Here is a 20,750-nt window from a genome sequence, read left to right on the forward strand (position 1 = left end):
TGTAGTGCTTCAGATACCTGCAGAACCTGTCTGAATGCAGACCACAGTAAGCCAGGACAAAAAGAAGGATGGACTAAAGGCAGCAAGAGCACTATCCTTCAGATCTGTAGAATCACAGCAGCGTACAACTACTCTCTTATCCAACAGAAAAGAAAATAACTTTTAAAGTTTCAGTCTGAGTAGCATTGTCTCATCACTTATAGTATCAGAATGTCCTTGTTTATGCTTCGTTGCTGATTCTCTTACCTTAAGTTTCAAAACTTAAGACAGAACCATTTATTAAAACAGAAACCATTTATTGAAAACGCATACATTTGTTGTACCTATTTCCAGGTTCTTTCCAAACACATCTTCCTCTGCTACTCTGCCTGCTTGAATCAGCCAATTCTTTATTATAGGTGGTTTAGAAAGTCTCTATATATTCACAGTTTCAAACGTTGCCTCTGTAGCAAGATTTGTAATTACTTCGATATTTGATTTTTGAGTAGAATCTTTGAAATAACATTTTTTCTTTAAAAATCAAAGGGTCAGGCACAACAGGGTATCCCACATTAATCATGACAATTACAGCTTTCCGATACTTTTTAATTTATCACACAGCAGCCAAGGATGGTAACCATCTGCTCTGAAACCTCACAACAGAACTGGAATGCCTGTTAGCTCAGATTGTCAGTGGGATGTGTATCTGCATGTACAAAACATTCCAAAACTTTTGATAACAGAAGCTTGGAATGATAACAATAGGTGGTTCTTTGTAGTCAGTGTTCCAAATCACTCAGGACACAGTCCATTTTCAGAATTCCTGTACAAGCCCCGTTAAAACGAATGGGAGCTTGCACAAGAATAAAACAGTATAGGACAATTGCCAGCTCTCGTTCATGTCAATGGGCCGTGTGCATTGAACTTCTCTGGGCACATTGTGCCTCAGGACTATATTCCGGCATCCTTTCTTAACAAATGGTTGAAATAAACCTTTACCCAAACAGTGCTTTCATTTAGTTGCCTATTGGGAGATTTACTTATTTAATAGTTGACTCGGTTTCAGTGCTGCAGACACTGCTTGGCACTGAAGCAGAATATAAAGTGAGACTTTCACTGTAGTGCAGGAGATTCTTTATCTGGAGTAATGTTGATTGGAAATTCATCTCTATGAATAGCAGATTCCTGATTAGGGAAGCGATAGCAGCGATGGTTCAAGCAGTGCTTTTCATGCAGCATGTGCCAGGCAAATTATTCAAAAGGCATCAGCCCTCTGGATATTTACAGGATTGTAATTCCACCCCCACCTCCCCCTTCTGCTGTTCAGCAATTTTTAAACATTATTTTGCCCATGCCACAGAGATGTAGGATGCTGATTAGTTTGGTAACTCAGTCAGGGAGTAAGACACTTGATTCCCATTTTATCCGAGAGTGAAGGCCTTGTTTACAATACAGTAAAATGACTTCTAATACCCTGTTTCCCCGAAAGTAAGACCTACCCCGAAAGTAAGACCTAGCAGTAATTTCTGATGTACCGCTAATTGCCCTAGTGCATTTTGGGGGGCTAAAATTAATATAAGGCACTGTCTTATTTTCGGGGAAACACGGTATATGTATCACTGTTACATTATTGCCTTATCCAGATGTTACATTATACATGCATGCAGATATCTGTACACACAGTTGGGGGTTTTGTGTGAATTCATTACATGCATTCATTAAAAAAGTTAACCCAATGACTCCCGTATTGTCACCTTGCATTTCATTTGCCAGAGTTTGTGTTCCTTTCTGTTCTCTTCATTTGGGCAGGCCTTCCAATTTCAGAAGGAAGTCTTCTTCCCTTTTATGGCTTCCTTGACTTTACCTGTTATCCATGCTGGCATCCTCCTGGACTTAGTGGTACCTTTCCTCCTTTTGGGTATACAATCTAGCTGGGCTTCTGGTATTGTGGTTTTGAGTAAACTTCACACATTCTGGAGTGAAGTAACTCTCCTGATTGTCCCTTTCAGCTTTCTTTTCACCATACTACTACTACTACTACTACTGATATTTATATACCGCTCTTCAACAAACTTCTCAAAGAGGTTTACATCGAAAAATAAAACGTGCATAAATAAGATGGCTCCCTGTCCCTAAAGGGCTCACAATCTAAAAAGGAACATAAGACAGACACCAGCAACAGCCACGGGAGGGATGCTGTGCTGGGGCTGGATAGGGCCAGTTGCTCTCCCTCGGCTAAATCTTAGAGAATCACCACTTTAAAAGGTGCCTCTTTGCTCAATTAGCAAGGGTAATGCTCTTCAGTTTGGAGAAGTTTCCTCTTCTGAAATTCAAAGAATTTCTGTGTTAGATTTCCTTGGTGATTATCTCCCTGCGTGTATGCTGAATTTGATCTCACTATGGTCACTGTTCCCTAAAGGGTTGATGACACTGACATCACGCCCAAGGTCCTGGGTGCCACTCAGGATTAAGTCCAAGGTACCTTCTCTCTGGTTGGTTCCAAGACCAACTGTTCTAGGGCACAGTCATTCAGCGTATCTAGAAATTTGACCTCTTTGTCATTACCTGACTGAATTTACCCAGTCTGTGTGTGGGTAATTGAAGTCACCCATTATTACTGCTCTGCCTCTCCTTGATTCCTCCCTGATTTCCTCCTTCAACTCCCAGTCACTGTCAGCGTTTTGATCCGGAGGGTGATAGCATGTCCCCAGTAGCACATTTCCTTTCAGGCCTTGTATTGTCACCCACAGGGTTTCTGTGGAGGACTCCGGTCCTCCTAGGTTTTCTAGCTTGTTAGATTCTATCCCTTCTGTAACATACAGTGCTACTCCACCTCCAAGGCGCCCCTCCCTGTCCTTTCTATAGAGTTTATTCCACATCTCACTGATGTGCCAGTGAGGCAGAAATATACCCTCCTGCTCCCTTCCCTTTTTTAAAAAAGGAAAGAGAGGGAGGGAGGTGTGCACGAGAGGAGCAGCAATTGGCACTCTGCCTCACAGAGGTCTTGAACCCTTACTGTTTGGGTTTTTTTCTCCACCAGCACCACTGTGCTACAGGAGACATTTTATGGGTTTTCCAAAGGGATTAACTACCGCACTTGATCTGGCACAGCTTGACGTCATCATGGCACAACTGTACCAGAGAGGAGAAACTGGCTATCTCCAATATTTGCTGCAAGCGGAAACATTTGCTTCATGGGTAAATAGCAGCTTCAGGGGTCAACTTCTGGTGAGAAACTGACACAAGGTGTGGGGGCGGAAGAATTAACATTCCTCTCCCCATGCATCACAGTCCCAATCAGGATCATGGGGCCCCAGGAGTGTGAGTGTGTGTGTGTGTGTGTGTGTGTGTGTGTGTATAGACAGATAGATAGATTAGATTATGGGTTTAAGCATCTCTGTTAAAATGCAATTAAGGGGATGTCTAGTTTGACCCTAACATTTTCTGGATTGGGGCCCATAACTGTGACAATAAGCTACTCCTGCAAGGGAATCTATGTGAAATATCTGCATTCTGGCAAAGATCCTAGCTTAGGCTGCTGCGTTTCCATTGGGCACTCCAAGCCCCTTCCATTCCACCCTCATGCTTACATTTATTCTGAAGGGTAGGGACATCTTCATGCAATGCAGGCAGTGTATGAGTCTCCACAGGTAAAAGCACAAGGAACCCTTCTCTTCTCTTCTCTTCTCTTCTCTTCTCTTCTCTTCTCTTCTCTTCTCTTCTCTTCTCTTCTCTTCTCTTCTGTGACAAATAGAGCCCAGAGTAATAGAAAGAAAGAGAGAGATTGAGAGAGATCTTGACACATGAGAACAACTCTGTTATCAAACTGCAAAACCATAAGAGGGAAATAATTATTAAAATCCCTAAGAACATTGCAGCCCAAACATTAAGATGCTGTAATCTTATCTATGTTTTATCTAACATAAATATGGATGCTAATTTTTTAGTTCCAAGTGATTTATATACTGGAAGCAGACTACCTTTAAATAGCAAGGCGTCCACAGTAAACAGGATTAACACAAACCAGCCTGCCGAAGGAACATTATGATGAATTATTCTAAAAGCTATAGATTTACAGTTATTATTAATGGACCTGCTATGCTTGGAATGCCTGCACTTTGTCACTTAAATGGCAACTAAAGATAGTTTGCAAGCATATATTATAATCTTTTATAATCTTGCATAAATAGTTATGGTTCTCCTGATTCCTCCATTTTATGGTGCTGCAGCCAACTGCCCTGGACACTGCTAGCTCTTCTTTGCGCCCCTCTTCTCTTTGGCTTTTTGGTCCACTGAAGACACAAAGGCTAGCGTAGCCATGTGTAATATTAAGGGAGTAGGGAATAGGGGGTACACCAATGCATTCTCAAACAGCAGCAGCCCAGTTCATTGGCAATCATGGGAAAGAAAAGGAGATAGAGCATAAGTCAGTAGCAGATGGCATGCTTTGTGTATAGAAGGTTCCAGGTTTAGTCCTTGTCATTGCCGTAAAATTGATCTCAAGTAGCAGGGCTGGGTTCTGCTTGATATAGCATGGAGAGATGCCGGTGATCAGCAGTCTGTTCTAGGCTGCATTGTCCATTGACATGGTCTGTGATAGGCAGCATCTTGAATCTACAACCCACAGATTCAGAAACTCTCTCTTTCTTGAAATTCACTTTGCCTTTTATACTTTGGGGTTATGGCTATATGGCATCTCCACGTTCAGAGGCAGCATACCTCCAGATAGCAGCTACTGAAGAAGGGGCAACAGTAGAGAAGAACTGTTGCCTTCATGCCTAGCTGTGGGGTTCAAGAAGCATCTGGCTCACTACTGTGGAAAACAGAATGCTGGACTTCTTGGAACCAGCAGGGATCTTCGTGGAGTGAATGTCACTCCAAACTAACTGACCTCTTAAATGCATTGGGGGAAAGCATGGATATGCAGATCTCCCCTCACCCATTTCACCATCAATTAATCATGCAAGGTGATGGTGGTTTGTCTGAGCCACCTCTCAATGCATGGTTTTAATACTCAAAGTAGAATTAAAACCCCATGTTGAGGGGCAATTCAGAAACCTCTCCCCATGTTACTAGGTCATGGTGTGCTAGGTGGTAGGGAGATGTGTGTGCCAGTGCTTCTCCTCTACACTTTTAAGGAGCCAGTTTAGTGTCATTCAGACTTGTCCAAGATGTATCATGGATCAAGTCCATTGGTCCAGCATTCTGATTTCCCCAGAAGCTTATTAACCTCTTCTTTTTTGACCCCCAAAACCCATACCCAAATTCCATTTGCAAATTTAAATATGACTGCGTTGGACTTTGTGGCAACTTCCCACTCACATAAACACTTAATTTGTTAGTGTTGCATTTATAGTTTCAAAGTAGACTGATGAGCTCTATCAAATCATCATTAATTCTTATGGCATATCTTCCAGTATTTGAGAGTATGGGGTCATTCACACAATCAAAAAATGTGTTCTATCTGGGTTTGGGAGCTGTGTATGCTCTCAGTTTTCAGTTGTGTGGAAGCAAGGTAAGAAGAAAACCTGGATAGAAGTGACTATGTGGAAGCAAGGTAGAAGGAAAAGCTACCCAGGTTTTCCTCTTTGCTTCCACACAATCACTTCTACCCAGGTTTTCCTCTTACTTTGCTTCCAAACAACTGAAAACTGGGAGCACACACAGCTCCCAAACCCAGATAGAACACATTTCTTGATTGTGTGAATGACCACTATGGGGCGATTCTCACGATCAACAAAAATTGGGCTAGCTAGCCCGATTTTTGTTGACCGTAAAAACCACCGGGCTCGCAGCTGAACCCGGTGGTTCTTGAGCGGGTAACCCGCTCAAGAACCCCTGCTAAAAAGCAGGTTTGTGGAGCAAGCGCTCCAGCAAACCTGCTTTTTAGGATCGTGAGTAGCCCCCTGGCCAGGAGGTGAAAAGCTGCCTCCCGGCTCCGGGGGTCTCGCCAGTATGCCCCCGTGGCCCCCGCTCCCCCCACCCCCGGCAGCTCTGTCACAGGGCCGGCCATCGTGTGGGCAGCCAATCCAGCCACCCAGGGCTCCCTGCCTGCTCATGAGCGGGGACAGCGGGCTTAGCCCGCTCTTTCCGCTCACTGCCCCAAACCGGGTCTCACTGATCGTGAGACCCGGTCCTATGTGTTTCTTTCATATAACAGGAATGGTGAAGCCACAATGGGGAGAGAGCTTCAGGAGAGTGGATAAGGGCTTAGGAATTCACCCCAGAAGATTGAGAAGATTGATTCCCACCCCTCAAATATGCAGATTTCTATAGTTATATTTTATATGCCAAGCAGTCTGTCCATCTAGGATTATCAGCAAGACTTGATTAGGAGTGTGAGATTTTGTGCTAAAACCCAAGTGCAGAATTGTCTGAACGTGCTTTAAGAAGGATCTTCTCATTACTTTGAACTCAAGGAAGTATTCATCTGGGCATGAGCGGGGCAACAATTCCCAATCAGGATATAGTACAAATCTCCACTGTATTAATATAACTAAAAATTCGAGCTGGATGAGATGGTTGTTGGCTGGTCTTCTTAACTTTTCTAAAACAACCTTTGGATTCTCAAATATTTGTATAACCTTGTATTGCCTGCAAAACAGAGGCCAACTAACCTGACCAGATGAGGGAAGGGAAAATGGAAGAATTAAGGAAGGTCACAAAAGCTATTTCCAAAGTGAGAAAGAGGACTGTATATGGCTCTAGATTAGTTTACACTTCTATAACAAAGCTGACATTGCTTTTCCACTGTGCGCTTATGGCACCTCCTATGCTGTACATTTAATGTAGATTGTAAGTAACCTGGACAGAGTACTCTGAGATCTGTACAGCACCAAACACACTGTTAGTGCTGAAGGCATATTATATACTTATATATAATATAGTTGTGCCTGAATCCCTCAGTTTCACCAATCTCCTAACTATCCAATCTCCTACCTCTTGCAAGGACACGACACACTCCTTAGTAGGCCTGGAGCCTCCCTGCCTTCGCAAACTGCACCAGCAGGGTTTAAAGAGGCAAGGAAGCAGCAAGCATGCCTGTTGCTTAGACAGGTGCTCGCTGTACAGTGTGTGAGTGAGTGACAGGGCAGCTGAACATGAGTTGAACCCATTCAAATGACCAGATTCTATGCAGATGTGTACTGTGAGGTGAATATAAAATATCAGCCCTCACTTAGGGAACACTGATGTGTGAAGCCATCCTGTGTAACAGGATAGTTCTTTTTGCAGCAGTCCATAAGATCCACCTTCTGCCTGATTCATTGATTTATTTTTTACAATTCATACTCCATTCCCCACACTGTTAAGGATGATGTACATGGAGTTACCTATTTGATATTCACAGCAGCCCTGTGAGATAGATTTAGGGTTGCTAACCAGCCAGTAATCCAGTGGGCAAAGTTGCATTCTGTCAAATAACCAGTATCAGGCTCTTAAAAGCTAGTGAACTCCAGATTCTACAACATTTCTTCCTTCTCCATAGCTCAGAAGTCCTTCCATTACTGATGCACGATATTATGCCCCTGCTTTATTTCTGGCCCTCCAGATTTTACCCCTTATAGCGTCCAGATTCCTCCAGGCTGTCCACTCTAACCAGCCGGTTCTGCTTGCTTTGGTTCCATCCATGTTTTGGGGGCAGGGTAGAGCTGTACTTTGAAATCAAAAGTTGGCAATTTTAGGTAGGCTGGGCTGGGACAGAGTGCTTCCTTGCAGTCACCCAATCTGCTCCTTGGCTGAAAAGGGACTGGACCCAGGTCTTTCTTTTCCAAACCTGACCCTCTGTCCACAGTACCTCATTTGCTCTCAGGGCAACATGGGCTTATATTATGCCACTTACCTATAAAGCAGGGCGTGGCCTGTTTTCATACCAAAAGGTGTGTGTGGCAGAGAGGAACAAAATTGATCCTCCCCTGCTTTAGCTGCCATTCTCAACTTTCTGCCTATCCGATTAGGCTGCGAGAATGTATTTAAAAGCAGAAGAGCATGGCTGGGTAAGGAGAAGGAGACTGGCAACTTTTGCTCCATTCCCCCATATGCTCCTTTTGGATAGGCCCCCATCTCTGCTTTATATTCAAATGGGACAAGCGCATATTTAACAAGTATGCCATTGTCCTGAATGCCTGGTCTGACCTGGCCCTCATTCTCAGAGGAGTAATAAACCACCAATTCTCTCATCACCCCCCACCAATTCTTCCTTAACTGCTATCACATAAATGGACAGCAAGAGTATATTTCACAGTGAAACAAGGGTGATATCTCCCAACCTTTATAATAGACATTACAAATGTCTGCCAAAGATATCCGAATGAAAAACATACATTGAAATACTTTTTGTGGGAATGTCTTCATGTTGAACATTTTGGCAAATGAGGCTGGCTAATAACATGACTCAAAGCTCTGAACGAAGAAAACACAAAATTCCATTAGATTGGTGACTTATCGCTGCTGGAACTGTTCAGTGACCTCCAAAGTTACAGGACAGATGTAGTTTGCTTTCTTTATTTACTGATCCTGGCTCATAAATGTATTGGACAACAGAGATAGCTCCCTTGTGAGTTTCTAAGTTGAACTTGACTGAAGAATGCCTTCTCTTGAAAGCACAATATTTAGTTTACAGCAGGGAACAGCGGGATACTGTTTTGAGCTATCTGGAACATAAAGGGGAAGAAGAAAATTAGATTATCATGATGGCACTAAAATGGCCTTATGCTAACAAAATACAAAACTACCTATACAGATATGTTTGCACATTGGATCTTTCCTTCCTTCCTTCCTTCCTTCCTTCCTTCCTTCCTCCCTTGTCAACAGTTTGCAATTTTTTCTGAATACAGCTAATTTATTAGTTTTGAGATGTAATTCAAAACATTTATTTCAGTAGTCTTAAACACACTTAACTCTATTTTGTACTGTAGTCAACATGCTATAAAGTATAAACCAGGGTAGAGGAAGAAGGAGACAAACAAAAATTAGCACCAATTCATCAAAGAAACACTATATATTAACTGCTCCTCTCTGACAATAACTAATATTCTGACATGTTCTAATACTCTGCTTGTTCTAAAACCCATATTTTAATCCTAGCAGAGGGCTGCACTTTTAAGGTCTACACTCTCTTAAGCCGCAGGCAGAGTCCAAGAGGCTAATCTTGACAGAAGAGGATTTAAGGCCTCAGTATACCACTGGCCTTTATTGGAGCAAATTGTTACTGGTGGTGTAACTTCAGACCCCATCACTGTATATGTGAAGTTGGGTTTTTTTGTCCTAAGGTGCATCCCTTTATACTCACACTGAAACTCATTTGCCATTTTGTTGCCCATTCACCCAGTTTGGAGCTCCTCACAAACAGCTTTGGATTTCATGTGAAGATTTGCCCACCTCACTGCTTGCCCCCAACTTCTAGACTTTGTATGAATAAATAAAAAATCATTGGCCCCATTACAGATTCCTGGGTGACCCCACTTCTTATATCTCTCTATTGTGAAAACTGTCCATTAATTTCTATCCTCTGTTTCATGTCCTTCAACCAGTTTCCAGGCCATGAATGAACCTGCACTTGAATCCCTGGACTCCTAAATTTACTCAAGAGCCTTTAAGGAGGGACTTGTAAAAAGCTTTTTGAAAGTCCAAGTATACGATAAAGTCATGCACATGACCATTTGTGCTGGCGGGACAGAGGGCTGGCCGGGAGGCAGGCTCCTCGATGCAGCACACCAGGAGTGTGGTGCATGGAGGCATCCTCCCTCAGCCAGGCACTCTTGCTGCCTGAAGCCCACGCACACACATGACCCTGAACCTGGGGTTAAGGGCATGCTCATGCCCTTAAACCCAGGTTAAAGCCTGGTTTAAATTCCCGGCTTGGGGCTGAGGCAGCACCAGGATCAGGCTCGATCCCAGCGGTGCACATGGGCAGCCAAGCACATGCTGGGTGGCCCAAGCCTGGGCTTGGCTGCCCATGTGAATAGCCCCTGTCAACTGGATCACCTCTGTCCACATGCCTCTTACAGCTAGTCAGTTACTGTCATAGACATTCAGCAGCTATCAGGCCAGGATCCAAAGCCAATGCATGCCCACAAAGCCCACTGATTTACCCTTCAAGTAGCATCTCTTTGTACCTCATGGAATGCTGGTCTGAAAAATCCTCTGACTTTCAAGGCCAGGTTTTGGGAGGGGGCCTGCAGGTGTTCCCCCCCCCCGAAAAGAGAGGGCTGGAAAGCTCCTATGCACACAAAAATCTTGATCTAGATAATCTGATATAAGACCCTGAGACACGGATGGTCAGCTTCTTCTTCAGCCCAGCCCAGGGTGCTAGTTTTTGGGAGTCCAGTTGAGCTGCTCAGGGTCTGGAGGCCCCCAATGGTGATCAATGTTCCTAGATTATCCATTTGGAATCTCATAACAGAGCCTCAAAATGTTTGGGTTTTGCTTAAAACATTCAAGTATGGGGAGGGAAGAAAACTCCAACCTAGAGAAATGAAATAGGAAGTCCTCTCCCTCACAATCTGCTCTAGGTGTTGCTGCTGGCTGCTGCTTGCCGGTGGAGGGCATATGTGATCAGAACACACCTTTTCACATTATTGCCTCCAGGCTGGTGCAACAACAGCACTAGAATTTAAAAAAAAACTTTGCACCCTCTCCAGCCATGCAGGACTCTCTTCCACTGAGGCTTTGCTTGAGACTCAGCAACCATTCTAGTATGTTGTACCATTGTGCCCTCCTGCAAACAATTGAGAACAGCTAGTGTTGCTCCAGGCAAGCCTGAATTCTCATCATACATTATACATGTTTTGTATATGTCTGAGAATGCTTGTATGTCTGGCAACTTTGGTGATGGTGGCAAATCTCATCCACGATTTGATTGTGGATGAGCATGCTGACCTGGTATGTGTGACAGAGACCTGGTTGGATGAGCTGGGCGGGGTTGGTCTCTCTCAGCTCTGTCCTCCAGGTTTCCAGATCACGCAACAGCCCCGCCTCGAGGGTCGGGGAGGGGGTGTTGCGGTCATCTATCGAGAGATCCTCCCCATTTCCAGATGCCCGGTCAGGCAATCTCAGAATTTTGAGTCCTGGTCCTTGAGGGTGGGCCTCCGAGATAGGCTGGGGATTCTGCTGGTGTACCGACCACCCCACTGCACTTCAGTCTCCCTACCTGAGCTGACGGTGGTTCTTGGAGGTGGCCTTGGGTTCCCCCAGGCTTATTGTTTTGGGGGATTTCATTGTCCATGCTGAGGCCCCCCAGTGGGTGCGGCTCAGGATTTCATGGCCTCCATGGCAACCATGGGCCTGTCTCAGTTGGTATCGGGCCCTACCCACGTGGCGGGACATACTCTGGATCTGGTTTTTGCCGACTGGGAAATAAATGATCTGGAGGTGGGGGAATTTGAGACCACTCCCTTGTCATGGACAGATCATCATCTGGTGGGGTTTAGTTTGACTGCTCTGTCTGTCCTCCGCAGGGGTGGTGGGCCAATTAGGATGGTCTGCCCCCAGAGGCTTATGGATCTGCTTGGATTCCAGACGGCCCTCGGGGAGTTTCCAGTGTCCAGAGCTGGTGACCCTCGTGAGGCCCTGGTCGATCTCTGGAATGGAGAGACAGCCCGGGCTGTTGACACGGTTGCTCCTAAACACCCTCTCCAGCTTGGTGGAGCCCGATCTGCTCCTTGGTTTTCCTCGGAGCTTAGGGTGATGAAACAACTCAGACAACGGCTGGAACAACGCTGGAGGAAGAGTCGTGACAAATCTGACCGAACACGGGCTAGAGCCCATTTTAGGGACTATGCCATGGCAGTGGGGGTGGCGAAGAAACGTTTTTTCTCCGCCTCCATTGCATCTGCTCAGTGCAGACAAACAGAGCTGTTTCATGTGGTAAAAACACTGCTCCACACATCCCCCCAGGTAATGGGGGAGGAATCATCCACAGCTCACTGTGATCAGTTTGCTTGCCACATTGCAGATAAAGTCGCTCGCATCCGTGCCGATTTGGACTCCAGAGTTTTGGCAGTTCCGGCAGATGTGCCTCTGGTACCATCTGGTTCCATTGTGTTGGATTCTTTTCAGTTGGTGCAGCCTGAGGATGTGGACAAGATCCTGGGCAGTGTGCGGGCGACATCGTGTGCTCTTGACCCTTGCCCTTTATGGCTAATAAAAGCTGCCAGGGAGGGTACAGGTAGATGGTTGGAGGTGACTATTAATGCCTCATTAAGGGAGGGCAGGATGCCACCATGCCTCAAGGAGACAGTGGTAAGACCACTACTAAAAAAGCCCTCCCTTGATCCCGCCAACCCGGACAACTATAGACCGGTCTCTAACCTGCCCTTTTTGGGCAAGGTGAAAGAGCATGTGGTGGCGTCCCAGCTGCAGAGGGTCTTGGATGATACGGATTATCTGGACCCTTTTCAATCTGGCTTCTGCCCCGGGTATGGGACTGAGACTGCCTTGGTCGCTCTAGTGGGTGACCTACGCTGGGAACTAGACAGGGAGAGTGCGTCCCTGTTGGTTCTGCTGGACCTCTCGGCGGCTTTCGATACCATCAACCATGGTATCCTTCTGGGCCGCCTCTCGAGTATGGGAATCGGAGTTACTGCATTGCAGTGGTTCCGGTCCCTTCTTGGGGGGAGGGTCCAGAAGGTGGTGCTGGGGGACTACAGCTCGGCTCCGTGGCCACTGGCCTGTGGGGTCCTGCAGGGTTCGGTCTTGTTCCCTATGCTGTTTAACATCTACATGAAACTGCTGGGAGAGGTCATCCAGGGACTTGGACCGAGTTGTCAGCAATATGTGGATGACACTCAGCTCTATCTCTTCTTGTCATCTGATCCTAGGGAGGCGGTGGATGTCCTGAATTGGGGGCTGGAGGCCGTGATGGGTTGGATGTGGGCTAATAAACTGAAATTGAATCTGGACAACACGGAGGTACTGTTGGTCAGGAGGAGAGCCAGTCGGGATGAGGAGATTTTACCGGTTCTGGATGGGGTTGCACTCCCCTTGAAGGAGCAAGTATGCAGCTTGGGGGTACTACTAGACCCGGCTCTGCTTTTGGAAGCTCAGGTGGAGGGGGGTGGCCAGGGGTGCCCTTGCATGGCTTTGACTAGTGTGCCAGCTGTGTCCCTTTCTCAACAAGGCAGATCTGGCCACGGTTACCCATGCCTTAGTCACGTCATGGCTGGATTACTGTAACACGCTGTACGTGGGGCTGCCCTTGAAGAATATCCGGAAACTGCAGCGAGTGCAAAACGCGGCAGCTAGGGTTTTGTCCAGAGCTGCCCAGTGGGAGCACATCACACCCATCCTGAAAGAGCTGCACTGGCTGCCAGTTCGTTTCCGCGTCCAATTCAAGGTGCTGGTTTTGACCATTAAAGCCCTTAATGGTTTGGGCCCAGGGTATCTGAGGGACCGCCTGCTCCCAAGGGTTGCTGCCCGCTTGACAAGGTCATCTGAGGGGGCTCTGCTCTGGGCGCCTACAATGAAGGAGGCTCATTTGTCATGCACTCGGGACAGGGCCTTCTCTGTTGCTGCCTCCAGACTTTGGAATGCTCTCCCAGTGGCCATTCACTCCTCAGACTCCATCACAGTTTTTAGAAAGCTTCTTAAATCTTGGCTTTTTACCCAGGCTTTTATATGACTGTTTCTACTGCTGCTTCGATGTGTTTTTACTCATTTATAGTTTTTATGCTTGTATTTTATAGTTTTTAAATTAGATTTGTTTTATATTTTTAGTTTAATATTTTAATTGTCATTTTTATTGTATGTTTTTAACTTTTGTAAACAGCCTTGGGGTTGTTTTTAATGAAAGGTGGTATAGAAATTCAACAATCAATCAATCAATCAATCAATCAATCTGCAGCAGCTTGACTGGCAAGAATCAGGCTATCTGATCTAGCACGGGGGCTCCTAATCTTGGTTTTCCAGATGTTGTTGGACTACAACTCCCAATGACCTTTGGCTGTTATTGTAGTCCAACAACTCCTGGGGACCCAAGGCTGAGAACCCCTGTCCTAGCAGATCCCTCTTCATCTCCTGGCAGATGTTCCTCATTTCCAACTTGGAGGAATGCCTGCCAGATAAGATGCAGGAGATGGAGTGGGAAGGGGTTGGAGGGCACTGAAGAACACAAGAGTTGGATGGAGTCCAGCAGCCCCTAGTGTGCTCAACATTTCTGCCCTAAGATATGCAATACTGGAAGGTGGATTTTTTTTTTTAATCTTTCACAACTTTAAGAAGCCATTTTTTCCTCTTATGAATGATACTGTTCATCTTTTATTTACCATGCCTTGATTCACTTTGGTGAGGATATAAGGAAGCAGCGGATACAAATATTCCATGGGAAGCTTTTGACCGTTGAACCTACATTTAGCTCTCATTGTTATATATAGTTGAGTGGAGTGAATATAAAATCACCCACATTACCTCCTTCATTAGCAACATTATCTGTCAGTATACTTGCTCATTAGTGTGTGTGTGAGATTTACAATGGTTGCATTCACATGCAATATATGAAACTGTGGGTCTAATGGACCTGCTGTTCCATTCCCCTTCCCCCTGCTCATCCATCCAAATTTGGATGTCATGGAGAGCTCCCTCTCTGCAGTCAGTGAGACTGCAGAGAGGAGGGGGAACTGGCTGCCAGGGCTTCCTTTTTTACTGAAGGACTGTGCTGACAACCAATAGTAGCTGGAACGAGGGAGGAACTTTCCCCCTCAACTTCGGTTGCAAAACAACCAGACTACGGTGCCAGCATTTGGATGTAATGCTGACACCCCAGAACCAGAGGTCCAGGTGGAAGACCTCACTACAAACAAAAAATGCAAATCTCTGTCCAGGGAGGGAAACCGCGGATCCATTTTTTGTCTAAACTGTAGTTGGCTGCATTTGGATGAACAGACATTGAAACCAGGGGCCCCTTAACTCCAGTTTCATGTTACATGCGAATGCGGCCAATACATGTATGAAAATATTTACTATATGTATGTGAAAGATACAAGTAATACTATTGCAGCTGTAAGATTACATTGGAAGGGTTACTTTACTTTTAAATATGGAAAGGTTTATGAAGAATCAGGATTTGGCCATTGTTTTTAAATTGAAGGTTTAAATACATTTCCAGGGGGAAGATTTTACTTTGCAAATAAAGTAGAATATAAAAATAGGGAGAAACCTTATCACAATTTGGAATTAAATAGAAAAAGTCTTCCATTAGGCTTTCTTTAAATGCATCCAAAAATTGCTTATGTCTTTGATATAAACTTATCAAACTACTAAAAATTAAAATGAAAAATCTCAAGTGTAATATGGATTAAAGTCATCTGTATACATGACATTTTAAAATGTGTAGGCTTAAAATGATACTAATTTATTAAATTTTTTTCTTAGGTGCTTTTTATAAGGGATCTTCTTTCCTAGAAAGCAGTATTACTACAGCTTGGTTTATACATGTGCCTTATAATCAGTAAATTGCTAGTTGCTATCGTTTGCTGCTTCAGTAAAGCAGAAAGAAAATAGCAACACACAACAGAGGTTCCATATCAGATAACAGACATGAATGCACCATCTGTTCTTTTTGCTCAGTATAATTGTCTCTATTCCACAACATTTTTTGTTTTCCACTTTAGAATTATTTGCCCCTCTTTCTCTGCTCCAGTAGTTTCTATATATGACTTTTTGTAACCTCTACCCACCCTAACATAGAGATAAGCTGTCAAAAAAGATTAATTTTCAATACAAGGACTTCATGCCCTCTTGGCATCTTGTCCATTTATCCCCTTATAAGGATAATCAGAACCACAACAATCATTATTTATTTATTTATTTATTTGTTAGATATTTATACCACCTGATATGTATATCTCTAGGTGGTGTACAAAATTTAAAATATTTAAAAGCCACAAATTAAATAATTTTGTGATTATTGTGATTGAATAATCACAATAATCACCAAAAAAGAGTACTTGGAGTTAGATTATCTTGTATCTTGTGGTTAGATTTCCCTGTAAAAAAAAAATTACTCTTGGACATCAGTCTTAAGCATGAAAGTATACCTCCAAGCAGGGGCTGACATCCTGAGCAAGGCATCATGAAGGTGCCCAGCAGATGTGTCCATGCTGCAGGAAGCTTGCCTAGCAGCACCACGTCAAAATCACAGTGGGAGGTGGCAAATTTGACTATTTGTGCTGCGTCTGGAAGTGCCCTGTGTCACCCAAAAATATTGCTCCCAGCCAGCAAACATTTCATTCACCAGCTGGGCATGGGAGGGGACACCCTGACTGATGGTGCCCTGGCTGAGGGTGAGCCTTGGCAGCTTCCCCAGACCCTGGCGGCCGGGGGACAATTGTCCCTGGATGGCCACTATGCCCCTGCTCCATGGACACTATGCCTCATTTCCCCTAGAAAGGAGAAACCTGGCTCCATCAATGGGAGACAGGATCCTATGAGTCTGATCTTTATTCATTACTTACATGGCTTCAATAATTACTGAAGTGTAATAAATGAATAGTACACAATAAAGAAATATAGAAGTACAGTGGAGAAGACATATAATATGGCAACCAAGCCAAGGCATGGAAATTTATATAAGGTAGACTGCATAAGATGGACATAGGGTATGAAAGTGTTTAGGTCAATTCATATGTTCTAACTGGTTACAGCTGGCCTTGTAACACCGAGATTGATCACGTATCTGTAAAGAAATTTAGCCTGCAATCCTCCATTTATTTACTTGGGAATAAGCTCTATTGAAATCAGTGGGCTTGCTTCCAAGTAAACATGAATAGGATCAGACTGCATGCAGTGTAGTTTTGCTGTATGTAACATGCTTGTGTTGGTTTCTTTTTAACAATGCATGAAGCCCAAACATATTGAGCGTGGGCGGGGGTGGGCGGGTGTCTATTCTAGTGTCTTTCACTAGAAGGCAATGGGACTTACTTCTGAGTCACAGGATTGTCCTTCATAATAATAAAAACAACAAATTAAAAAGCAGATAAACAAATGACTGGGTGTTTTTTTTTTTTTTAAACCAACCAAAAGAGCAAATGTCAGTTGAAAAGGGGGAGGGGGGAATGTAATACAAGATTATTAAAGGCTTGAGGCAATGGATTCAATTTCACCTGATGCCTAAAGGATATGAAAGTAGGTTCCATCCAGGCACATATGGCTTAGATGGGAAGAACCTCATAATTTTGGCACCAAACACAGAAGAGGTCCTAACTTTAGTGTAGTGTATTTATTTGGGATTCACATTTATATCTCATGCACATTCATAGCAAAAACTCCCTGCTTTTGAAAAGCTAGTCTGTCCTTTTCCATGGTGCTAGGCTCCCTATGTGGGTTTTATGCATGATTGCGTTGATGCAATAGGAAACTATGCCCCAACATGGTTCTGAAATTAATATAGGCACCGAATGATGTTAGAGTCATGTAGTGATCTTGGTTAAGCTTTGTAGTCCAAACCAAGTTGCTTCCAGGTGACAGAACACCAAATGGACAGGTCACATTTTCCTGATTCAATGAAGCCTTCGGTACATTTAGGACACGTTCTGCAGGGCAGTATTGAGATCAGTTCAAAGAGACTTGTCAAAGCAGCATAACCAGGAATTACGCGGGTAACCCCTTTAAATCTATCTTTGTCTGTAAAGCACAGTGAACTTTCCTTTGATCCTATAAAGATAGAACTGAGTGCTCTATACATAGTACTGTGATGCAAGCTGAGGAGATGGTTTAAAGCGAAGCATGCCATAGATGTATGGCAAGCATGCCAAAGCATCCAAACACTGCAGGAATGAGACAGAAGCTTCATGATAAACAATATCTTAGCAGGCTTATCATTTCATTATGGTTCAGCTCAGGGAAAAAACATGCCCTTAAAAAGGGACCAAGGGAGGCTATATCTCTGTGTGACCTACTGCTGCTGGCAATGGGTCACACCCCGAAGCGGCAGCACCAAAAGAGTGTCGGGATGGAACCCTTTGGGATGGAATGAGGGTCACTCCATTTACATCACAGCCTCATGCATGCATTGTGAGAGAGTGGCATACTATTCTTCTTCATTGGGATTTTAGTTTTTCTCAGCCTTCTGATGCTTTGTCACCTTGTTATGGTGCCATTCCACCATCCACTCTCTGACTTTCATTCCCTTTTGTCAACTTCCACTCTCAGCGCTCCAATGAAACTCCCCTCACCAAAATCACCAATGATCTCCTTACTGCCGAATCCAAAGGTCTCTACTTGGTCCCCATCCTTTTGACCTGCCATCTCTTATTGGACTCCCTTTTTGTCTTAAGTCTTCATTATTCTGTCCTCTGTTGCTTTTCTTCCTACCCTTCTCTTCCATTACATCACTCAGTAATGTATTCTTAGGGAGAAGGTCTTCCTCTGCTTTCCACTCTCTATTGGTGTCTTTCCGGGATCTGTCCTTCTGCTCTTCTCTTTCTACCACCATTCAGTATCACTTATATGCTGATATCACCCAGTACCTTTCTGATATTTTGGTTGGATGTTTCATGGTCATCTCAGACCCAATATATTTGTTGGGAACCACCCAGAGACTTGTTGTAAACCGCCCAGAGATGTAAGTTTGGGGCAGTACAAAAATATGTTAAATAAATAAATGTGTACAAGACAGCATTTCTAATTGTTCCTTTTAAGCTCTCTTCTCCTTGTTTCTTTATCCATTGGGAACATCACCACCCACCCTGATGAACAGGCACACAGCCTTCGGTTTCTCTTTGACTCCTGTCTCTCCATTGTCCCCTTTATTCAATCCATGGTGAAGTCATGTATTATCCCTTTCCAGTATTACAAACCCATGGCCTTCCCTCTGTGTTCCCTCAGCAAAACCTCTGGTCCATCCCCTGTTCAGCTGTGGTCTTGACTACAGCAACCTTCTCCTCTCTGGTCTTCCATTGTTTCACCTTAGTCTTTGGACAGAGTTCTCACCTCTATCCAGTTTTCTTCTACAAAACTAATTCACCATTCTCATTGATATGACATCTTTCTCTTCACCAATGCTCCTCCTTAAATCCTTACACCAGCTTCCCTGCCTCTACTGAATCCTATTCTTGCTTCTCATCCCTGCCTTCAAAATCCCCCATGCCCTTGCCTTCCCCACACCTTTCTGCTCTTGTACCTGACACACTCTTGGCTATAAACTCCATCCATCCAGCTCCTCAGATGTTTGAAAGTGTCTTATTCTCTAAGGACTCCACCCTTTCTCCTTTGCTGCCCCTTCCTTACTCCTGGTACTGCCTCCCAGATCACAATGCAACTTATCTGATTTCCTTTAAATACCTCCTCAAAACCCACCTTTTCTGTGATGCCTTTGGCACAGTCTCCTAATTATCACACTTGCCTGCCAACCCAATTGTTGCAACAAAATCTAATTGTGGGTGAATGAACTAATTGCATCTTCTCCCCCAGTTTATCTCTGCCTCTGTTTCCCTGTCCTTCCTCTGCTGAATCTGTTGTTAGATTGTGATCCCTGTGGGACAGGGATCTTTCTTCTGTGTAAAGCAGGGATTCTCAACATTGGGTCTCCAGATGTTATTGGACTTAGGCTTAGGGTGTTATCAGCTAGAGGTGTGCACAAAGCCAGATTTGCTGTTTCGGTTCAAATCTGGACTGTGTTCGAGCTGGCCTGGCCCGGCTCAGTTTTGGCCCGGTTGAGCCACAACCAGTTTGAGTTAGAACTGGACCAGTTTGATTGGCTCAAAGCTATACTGGTAAAGGGGTGAGGATTCCCCTTTACCAGTACGTGGCAGGTGGGATTCCTTATGTATAGAGTGGGGTGGGAGGGGAGTAAAAATGTACTTACAAGTATGAGTTGTGGCTGTGGTAGCAGCGGCCATGTGGGGGCGCATCCCTGCCACCTGCAGGGATGTGGGTGGCAGCAACCCCGCATCCCTGCCGGCCTCCCCCTGAGTAGCCCAGGCCAGTTCGGGCCTAGTTCAGGCCTTGTTTGAGCCTGGTTTGAGCCTCTGCGCAGGTGTGAAGGTCACTAAAATGGCCTCCACACATGCACAGAGGCCATTTTAGTGACTTCCACTTCTGTGCAGCAAATGAAAGGCACTATATAACAATAATAATACATAGGCACACAACCATATTAACAAACACACATTCTCTTCCACGGTTATTCAAAGATCTGGTTTAAATGCATCATTGCCATGACTTCCATTTTTCACGTTTCTCTCTCCTCACATCAGAACTCCACCTACTAAGGCAGGCTTCCTTAAACCTTACAAGGTGTTCTGAAACTTTCTGGCTTGGCTTTCATGGATTCCTAATTAAGAGATAAAAGACTCTTGAAAAATGGAAAACACAAGAGCTCTATTCACATGTTATGTTACATGTCGTAAACCGCCATGAGATTTATTGAGTAGTGGTATATATGTATAATAAATAAATAAGTAAATAAATATTCAGCACTCGGGCAATCTGAGCACAAGGATACACTGGTACAGCTCTGTTCAGGTATCTGTATCGTGCATTTCAGGAGAACTGTATGCAGGTTTACTTTTAAAATGAACACAGGTACAGTCATTTGCACAAAAACATGTGTGTACAGATATCTGAACACAGGTAGAACATGACGTTTGAATATGGCTGAGGAAACTTTACCTCCAGTCTTCCTTCCAGAATGTTAAAAGTAGGAATGTGCAAAAACCTACTGTAGGAAATCCATCGCTAATTCTGTTTTCCTGGCCAAAACAAGAGATTTTTTGAGAAAATCTGTTGCCCAAATTACCACTGGGCCTGGTTCATGTACACTCCCAATGTCAATTGTT

The 20,750-nt window shown here is 44.3% G+C and overlaps 1 long non-coding RNA gene across 1 annotated transcript in view; it reads right to left on the reverse strand.

Moving 5' to 3' along the window:
* Nucleotides 1-275: 275 nt before the first annotated feature.
* LOC128328237 (uncharacterized) overlaps nucleotides 276-20,750 on the reverse strand; it is a 32,238-nt gene continuing 11,763 nt past the window's right edge. The window contains exon 2 of the long non-coding RNA XR_008309092.1: nucleotides 276-3,720. This is a non-coding gene — a long non-coding RNA (uncharacterized LOC128328237). The remainder of the gene's footprint in view (nucleotides 3,721-20,750) is intronic.

This window comes from Hemicordylus capensis, chromosome 5 (assembly GCF_027244095.1).
Source record: "Hemicordylus capensis ecotype Gifberg chromosome 5, rHemCap1.1.pri, whole genome shotgun sequence".
In the NCBI taxonomy this organism is placed as follows: Eukaryota; Metazoa; Chordata; class Lepidosauria; order Squamata; family Cordylidae; genus Hemicordylus; species Hemicordylus capensis.